At 48.8% G+C, this 8396-nt stretch overlaps 1 protein-coding gene and 2 long non-coding RNA genes across 4 annotated transcripts in view; 2 read left to right on the top strand and 1 right to left on the bottom strand.

The window, feature by feature from the left end:
- LOC108796641 overlaps window positions 1-7802 on the bottom strand; it is an 11232-nt gene extending 3430 nt beyond the window's left edge. Inside the window, exons 1-2 of the long non-coding RNA XR_001941820.1 lie at window positions 7792-7802; window positions 4542-4547 (exon numbers count right to left, since the gene is read on the bottom strand). This is a non-coding gene — a long non-coding RNA (uncharacterized LOC108796641). The remainder of the gene's footprint in view (window positions 1-4541; window positions 4548-7791) is intronic.
- LOC108796642 overlaps window positions 1-8278 on the top strand; it is an 11707-nt gene extending 3429 nt beyond the window's left edge. Inside the window, exons 2-3 of one of the 2 annotated variants that reach the window (XR_001941822.1) lie at window positions 520-527; window positions 8267-8278. This is a non-coding gene — a long non-coding RNA (uncharacterized LOC108796642). Of the gene's footprint in view, window positions 1-519; window positions 528-7881; window positions 7894-8266 lie in introns of those variants that run through there. The other variant, XR_001941821.1, reaches the window with a different exon arrangement.
- The window catches only part of LOC108796637 (zinc finger protein 208-like), a 154972-nt gene that overhangs the window by 56501 nt on the left and 90075 nt on the right, over window positions 1-8396 (top strand). The window lies entirely within an intron of this gene.

Raw genomic sequence — 8396 nt, 5'->3', positions numbered from 1 at the left:
ATGTTCAACGTCGGACCAGCAGCACCCGGAAGTGACCAAGGGCTGCAGTGTATTTCAGAATCCCCAGAGGCCCTCTGGATGTGACATTATATCTAATCAAGCACTGGATCAATGTAAGTTTACAGACGTAAATGAGCAGTTAACCCTTGCAGTGTGCCCTGTAAGCTCATGAAAAATGCCACGCAGCGCGCACATCGCTCTTTCCTACTCTCAGCTGCTTAAGAGAAGGAGGGGAGGCGGGGGGGTCATTGATGGAGCCTACACTTTAGCGTGCATGAGCAAAGCACAGGTTCACTTTAAGGCCTATAGTATCTAAACAAGGAGGATCCGTAACGCTATCATCAGGGTTCGATACTCGCCTGTGCCGATTTCCTGCTCCTCCCCCCTCACACTTGTCTCTTCTGGTTCCTTTTTAACTTCGACTTTAATGACGTCAAAATTTTCGTCCTGAAGAACAAATAACAATGCAAAACAGAAAATGTTATCAAACCCCGAGAGCCACTAAACGGAAACATGCAGAAGAATGAGTGACAACCCAAAATGGCCACCAACCAGAGAACGGCGGTCCTAACTCGAAGCTCAAATGCTGACCGTGTTTTTAAATGGTCCTTCACTTCCCTTAATCCCTAATAAACATGAACTACGCTATTACAACCACCTGCCATTGCAGCTAGGGATGTCCCGATACCACTTTTTTAAGACCAAGTAGAAGTACAGTCCCTCATGTACTCGCCGATACCAATTACCGATACTTTTTCTTAAAAGGGACAGGTGACATTTTTTCTAAAATAACACAGACTGATGATTTTAGGGCAGTTTCTCCCCAGGGACATGTCCCCAAAGCCGAACACATGTCCCTAGAGCAGAGCACATGTCCCCAAAGCCAAACACATGTCCCTAGAGCAGAGCACATGTACCTAGAGCAAAGCACATGTCCCCAAAGCCGAACACATGTCCCTAGAGCAGAACACATGTCCCTAGAGCAGAGCACATGTCCCTAGAGCAGAGCACATGTCCCTAGAGCAGAACACATGTCCCTAGAGCAGAACACATGTCCCTAGAGCAGAACACATGTCCCTAAGGCAGAACACATGTCCCTAGAGCAGAACACATGTCCCCAAAGCCGAACACATGTCCCTAAGGCAGAACACATGCCCCTAAGGCAGAACACATGTCCCTAGAGCAGAACACATGTCCCTAGAGCAGAACACATGTCCTTAAGGCAGAGCACATGTCCCTAGAGCCGAACACATTTCCCTAAGGCAGAACACATGCCCCTAAGGCAGAACACATGTCCCTAGAGCAGAACACATGTCCCTAGAGCAGAAGCCATGTCCCAAAGGCAGAGCTGCAGAACACATGTCCCTAAGGCAGAACACATGTCCCTAGAGCAGAACACATGTCCCTAAGGCAGAACACATGTCCCTAGAGCAGAACACATGTCCCCAAAGCCGAACACATGTCCCCAAAGCCGAACACATGTCCCCAAAGCCGAACACATGTCCCTAAGGCAGAACACATGTCCCTAGAGCAGAACACATGTCCCTAGAGCAGAACACATGCCCCTAAGGCAGAACACATGTCCCTAGAGCAGAGCACGCGTCCCTAGAGCAGAACACATGTCCCCGAAGCCGAACACATGTCCCTAAGGCAGAACACATGTCGCTAAGGCAGAACACATGTCCCTAGAGCAGAACACATGTCCCTAGAGCAGAACACATGTCCCTAGCGCAGAACACGTCCCCAAAGCTGAACACATGTCCCTAAGGCAGAACACATGTCCCTAAGGCAGAACACATGTCCCTAGAGCAGAGCACATGTCCCTAAGGAAGAACACATGTCCCTAGAGCAGAACACATGTCCCCAAAGCCGAACACATGTCCCTAGAGAAGAACACATGTCCCTAGAGCGGAACACATGTCCCCAAAGCCGAACACATGTCCCTAGAGCAGAACACATGTCTCTAAGGCAGAACACATGTCCCTAGAGCAGAGCACACGTCCCCAAAGCCGAACACATGTCCCTAGAGCAGAGCAAATGTCCCCAAAGCTGAACACATGTCCCTAAGGCAGAACACATGTCCCCAAAGCCGAACACATGTCCCTAGAGCAGAACACATGTCCCTAGAGCAGAACACATGTCCCTAAGGCAGAATAGTATTCTGCCTTAGGGACATGTGTTCTGCTGTGGGGACAGGTATTCTGGGAATACCTGTCCCCACAGCAGATTTCCTCTCACCAGGCTGCTTGTCGATCTCACCCGGGTGACATCCACTTCCAGACCGGCGAGGCTGGGACCCAGCATCTTCTCCGTCGTCCGACCATCACCGCTGCTGGGCCCCCCGACCTCCATCCTTCTCCCGGCCCAGTCCTCCCCTGTCAATCGGCCGCAGAAACCCCCAGCTTCTAGCCCTGGGGCGGCTGCTCCGGCTCCACTGCCCGTAGTTCCGCCCCCCGGGGCTGTCCATGGAAGGAGGAGATAAAAAACCTGACAGGCACTGCCATGGACAGCTATCTGCAGGTTCCCAGCAGGCTGCCGAGGTCCCCACAAGCGCGGGAACTAGGACAGACGCTGCCGTTTAAAAATGTGATGGGCCCGTATCGGCCTTAAGAATCGGGGCATTTTCACGAAAATGCCCGTCATCGGCCCCGATACCGATACTAGTATCAGTATCGGGACATCCCTAATTACAGCCCTTGAGGGGCCCGTCCAAGCTCTGCATCAATGCCACTGCTGAGGGAATTAACACAGCCGCACAACCGAGGAATCCGACTTCCCTCTCCAATGGGCTTAGTCACTGAGATTAATAGAGGTCTCCTAGGCCAAGCGAAATGCATCAGAGAGTGAGGTCTCTGATGGTGTTGGAGCTTGGATTTGTATGCTGGAACCCTCATTTGTGCGGCTGTATGAAAAGTTGGGTGGTTGCAGTTTTTGGAACATCTCAAAGATCTCAAAATCTTGAGTGGGATCTGGAAGCAAGAAGTTCTATAGATGGTTGGTTTCTCGGGGGAGGTGTACAGAGACAGGTTAAAGGGGATCATTAAAGAATGTCACCAGCACACCAAATCGATGACTGCATCAAGTGTTCATTTATTGGCGTATGCTGTCTCTCGGTTGCAAGGGGTTTCGGGGGCACGCACGGTCCCGTTCTTCATCAGGCTCAGAGATGAAGGTAAGGGGATAAGACATTGAAGGATAAGTGAGATCATTTGATATAAATGTTCCTCCAGCTCACAGATGCTTTTGTATATGTTCCTTCGAGGGGTAAGAACTAGCATTGTGCTGGTTTACTATGTGACTTAGACTATAATGACCATGTTTAAAATTACATCAAGATGTTGCAAATGGAACCATCCAAGGTTTGGAAATTTGGGCAACTTTTATACTCTTCTATTTTGCTTCCAACCATAGATGTTCCCTTGGCCAAGATGTGGCAGTTGACATACGAGATGCAAAGGTGACGAAAAAAATACTCAACTCATCATAAATAAGGTGCGGTCAAAGCCCACCTACTTGACAAGCCTGAGGGATCTCCTGATGTTCCTGAGGGATCTCCTGATGTTCCTGTATAGAATCCCGGGAATACAGAGGGTGGGTCTGAGGGATCTCCTGATGTTCCTGTGTGGAATCCCGGGAATACAGAGGACGGGCCTGAGGGATCTCATGATGTTCCTGAGGGGTCTCCTGATCCTCCTGAGGGATCTCCTGATGTTCCTGTGTGGAATCCCGGGAATACAGAGGACGGGGACATCTCTCTGGGGTATTTCTGTTCCTGGATCCATCTGTAAGAGACATGCACATAGTGAAATAAGGATAATGATACAAACAGATTGCCAATACCATATTTCTCTGTTGGTTGGATCTGGAGGGCAGTCCCACTTAGATAACATAGGCAGGCAGATCATGGGAAGCCATGCTTGGCCTAATACTACACATCTGTGTCTGTAGACTCTGATCCTCTCTCTACAACTTTTAAAAAGAGCTTCAAAATTCCACCACTGGTCCTTAACAAAGAATGGATCCAAGCCTTCAAAACAGAACATCTCTTTAATCATCACACGTCCCTTTTCTGTGAATCGCTTCTGTGTTTAGTGTTCATTACTCACCCGAGATGATCTCTATGGGAAAGTGCTCCTCTTTAACCTTCACATGTATTTCTTTCTTGGCTTTGACGTCCCTCTGAGTGTCTCCGGGGTCTGTGAATAAAGATGAGAGTGAAGCCCCCTGTACTGAGATGTATGAGAGACCCCAGAGAGTGTGTGTGGGGGGAGACTGGTCACGTCTCTTGGCTGGTAACACACAATGACATGATGTGAGGAGGAGAGCCGGAGTCTAATAGAGGCTGATGGCTCCTGACTCCCCCCACTAGAAACATTCCGTCCCCCCATTACTGTCTACTGACAGAGGAGGGGGGAGAAGAGATTGTTGTAGTGACTGAACAAGGAGAATCTGGGACTCTTTTCGGGATTTAGTGTTTATTCCTCACCTGTGCTGATCTCTGGAGGGGTTTCCTCCTCCTTACACAACTCATCATCACTCACATACGACTCTTCTGATTCCTCTTTTACTTCAAATTTACACAAATTTTCACTCTTAAAATACAAAATAAAAATACAACTACTATATGTGACTTGCTAAGCAAAACTCCAACTCATATAGACCCTCAGTCCCATCTACCTGATCATCCTGAGGGATCTCCTGATGTTCCTGTGTGGAATCCCAGGAATACAAAGGACGGGCCTGAGGGATCTCCTGATGTTCCTGTGTGGAGTCCCGGGAATACAGAGGACGGGGACATCTCTCTGGGGAATTCCTGTTCCTGGATCCATCTGTAGGAAACACACACACTGACTGAATACATTGTTTCTATGTCTTTATATCAGAGGATGTGTGTATCTAGGGGGATCCTCAATACTCAGGAAATGAAAGTCTCCTCTTACCCGGTGATGTGAGGGGCGGCCGGTTCTCCATCATGACGTCCTTGTAGAGATCCTTCTAAATCCTCCCACTCCTCAGTATGTTGAAGACCGTACTGGGAACAATCTTTGATGTTTAAAGCTCGCACTGCAATACATTACATAAATAATTGATGAAACCTTGACAGGAACAAGTATAAGTTATATAGCAGAGAGTGTATCATTCTGTTAAATCTTTACGGTTGAACAATAGGCAAAGCTTACAGTAGTTTAGGATAGAAAGGGAAGAAGTAGTCCTCTCTCAGGTTTGATTGCTGTTTGTGACCCCGTTGTGGACATTTTCTCTTACTTCCTGCCCTGGTAACAGGAAGAGAAGTGAAATCTCCCCAACAGTAAAACAGGAAGCAATATAAACCTGAAAGAAATGTTAATCTTTCCCTTCTCTATATAAAAGACTAGAAGGCTCTACACATCAGAGGTAGGGTTGCCACCTTTTCTTCAAGCGAAACCCGAACACTCTAGCGACGCGCTGACATTTTTTAGGGAGAATGGGTGGTGGCTTATTCATATATGAATAGTGCCGCCCATTCATATGTAAATATCCCACTTGAGACTATTTTCAGTGCGGGACCAGTAGTCCCTATCTTAATTTTGGTTGCCCCGTCTGCCTGACATCTTGTGTCCGGGTTTCTGCTGCCATGAAACCCGGACACAGCATTCAAAACCCGGACGGTCCGGGTGAATCCTGGACAGGTGGCAACCCTAATCAGAGGACTTGAAGGAAGATGATGATTTGTTGAGAGGTGACATGATCCCCCCTATCCTGTCCACAGAGACTGCTGGGTCCCCTTTCTCTCATAATAAGAAGACATTATTACCTCCTCCTCACTGGGCAGACACTCTTCAGCCTGGCAGCTCCAGCAGCTGCCGGAAACAGGGAAAAGTTTGGTTGAGTGTTGTCTGGACCTCATTTGGGCTACAAGAAAATGGCCGCCGCGCCCACGGTCTTGGCTGTGACTGCGCACGCGCGTCACCACAGCAACCTGGGAGCAGCTGGGCCTTGCAAAGCGAAGCTTTTCCTCCAGCTGCTGACTGGTTGCTATGGTGACGCGCGCGCGCAGAGTTGATGGAATGCTGAGTGCAGGAAATCGGCGGCCATTTTGTTGTAGCTCTGGTGGGAAAACCTACAAAGCAAACTTAGGATTTGTATCTGCTTTCAGCAGCTGCTGGAGAGTGTGTGCCCAGGGAGGAGGAGGTAATAATGTCTTCTTATAATGAGAGAAGGGGGTCCCAGCACTCTGTGTGGACTGGATGGTGGGATTAGGGTTGCCACCTTTTCTTCAAGTGAAACCCGAACACTCAAGCGCTGCGCGCGTCAAATTGTTTTAGGGGGAGAATATAAAGGAGAGAGTAATGTCTTTAGGTGGCCTTGTAGTTTGCGTGGGCTGTGCGACTCTGGGGTGGGCTGTGCTACTCTGGGGTCGGCTGTGCTGCTCTGTATGTCTCCTCGTTCTTCTCTATGTGATAGAACACCAGAGTTAGACGAGAGGAGGACCGGTCACATGTGCGGCTGCCGAGGTCCTAGTCAAGTGCGATCTCGAGCAGCCACATCTGCCTGAAACCCGACTCTTTCTCTGAGCTGCAAGCACAGACACAGGCTGCCCCCACCTCAGAGGAAGACCCGGGTTTCAGGCAGATTTGGCTGCTCGAGATCGCACTTGACTAGGACCTCAGCAGCCGCACCTCTCAGAAAATGTAAAGTGCCGGTGTCGGCACTAAGTGTCTTGTGTACGGGTGCCCGCTGGCTGGGCACCCGTACACAACACACCAAAACCGGACTGTACGGGTCAAAACCGGACGCGTGGCAACCCTAGGTGGGATTATGTCACCCCAACAAATCATCATCTTCCTGCAAGACCTCTGATGTGTAGAACATTAGATGGTTAGCTCTGTTGGTGCCGGGTGTTCTGTTGTAATGGCCAACTCGTCGAGATCTCTAACTTGTGACGTCACATCCATTGTAGATTTCGACTAGACGGCGCTAAAGCGCGTGTGCCAATCCTGGTATTTTACAAGCCTCGTCGACTTGCCCAATTGCTCTAAGTGACGGGAGTTGGAGATCTCAACAAGTTGGACATCTCGTTAGAACACCGGGAATGATGGGGACGTATGCTCGTAGGGGAGTAGAAAAGTACCTTAGGAAATGTCTGTGACAACGCCTAAAATATTTTCCAGTATTTTCTGTGGCGCTTCGTTTTATAGGTCATGTGCTCTGTTTTAGGATTTACTTATAGATACATTTTACATTTTTGTTTGTAATTTTATTCATTTATTCCAGGTACGAAGAGGGAGCATATGGAAGAACACAAGGATCTCTACAAGGACGTCATGATGGAGAACCGGCCGCCCCCCACATCACCGGGTAAGAGGAGACTTTCATTTCCTGAGTATTGAGGATCCCCCTAGATACACACATCCTCTGATATAAAGACATAGAAACATTGTATTCAGTCAGTGTGTGTGTTTCCTACAGATGGATCCAGGAACAGAAATACCCCAGAGAGATGTCCCCGTCCTCTGTATTCCCGGGATTCCACACAGGAACATCAGGAGATCCCTGAGGCCCGTCCTCTGTATTCCCGGGATTCCACACAGGAACATCAGGAGATCCCTCAGGCCCGTCCTCTGTATTCCCACGACTCCACACAGGAACATCAGGAGATCCCTCAGGAGGATCAAGTATGTGAGATTAATAATGTGATTCTGCTCTATGTCATCGTTATAGAGTCTTATTGGATCCAGCAAAGTAATATTAATACGTTTAAGCACAATATAATATGGTATTCTGTCTTATTTTGCTGCTTAGGGTGAAAACCTGATTTATCTTAAAGTTGAGGTGAAAGATGAAGAAGAGCCGCATGTGAGGGGTGATGAGCCGTGTAAGGAGGAGGAACGTTCTCCAGAGATCAGCACAGGTGAGTAATAAACACTAAATCCAGAAAAGAGTCCCAGATTCTCCTTGTTCAGTCACTACAACAATCTCTTCTTCTCCTCCCTCCTCTGTCAGTAGACAGTAATGGGGGGACGGAATGTGTCTAGTGGGGGGAGTCAGGAGCCATCAGCCTCTATTAGACTCCGGCTCTCCTCACATCATGTCATTGTGTGTTACCAGCCAAGAGACGTGACCAGTCTCCCCCCACACACACACTCTCTGGGGTCTCTCATACATCTCAGTACAGGGGGCTTCACTCTCATCTTTATTCACAGACCCCGGAGGCACCCAGAGAGACGTCAAAGCTGAGGAGGAGGAAGAAGGACATGTGAAGGTTAAAGAGGAGGAAGCTCCGGAGATCAGCACGGGTGAGTCATAAACACTAAGTCCAGAAGAGTTTCACAATTTCCTACTACAACGATCTCTTTCCCTGGTCATTGTCCACATGTGAGGTGTGACTCTTGGGGGAGGGGGGGGGGGGGGCATTG

Source organism: Nanorana parkeri, unplaced genomic scaffold (genome assembly GCF_000935625.1).
Source record: "Nanorana parkeri isolate BGI_ZX_2015 unplaced genomic scaffold, ASM93562v1 scaffold1142, whole genome shotgun sequence".
NCBI lineage: Eukaryota > Metazoa > Chordata > Amphibia > Anura > Dicroglossidae > Nanorana > Nanorana parkeri.
Note: the sequence above shows the minus strand (reverse complement) of the source record. Positions and strands in the feature narration are given on the sequence as shown.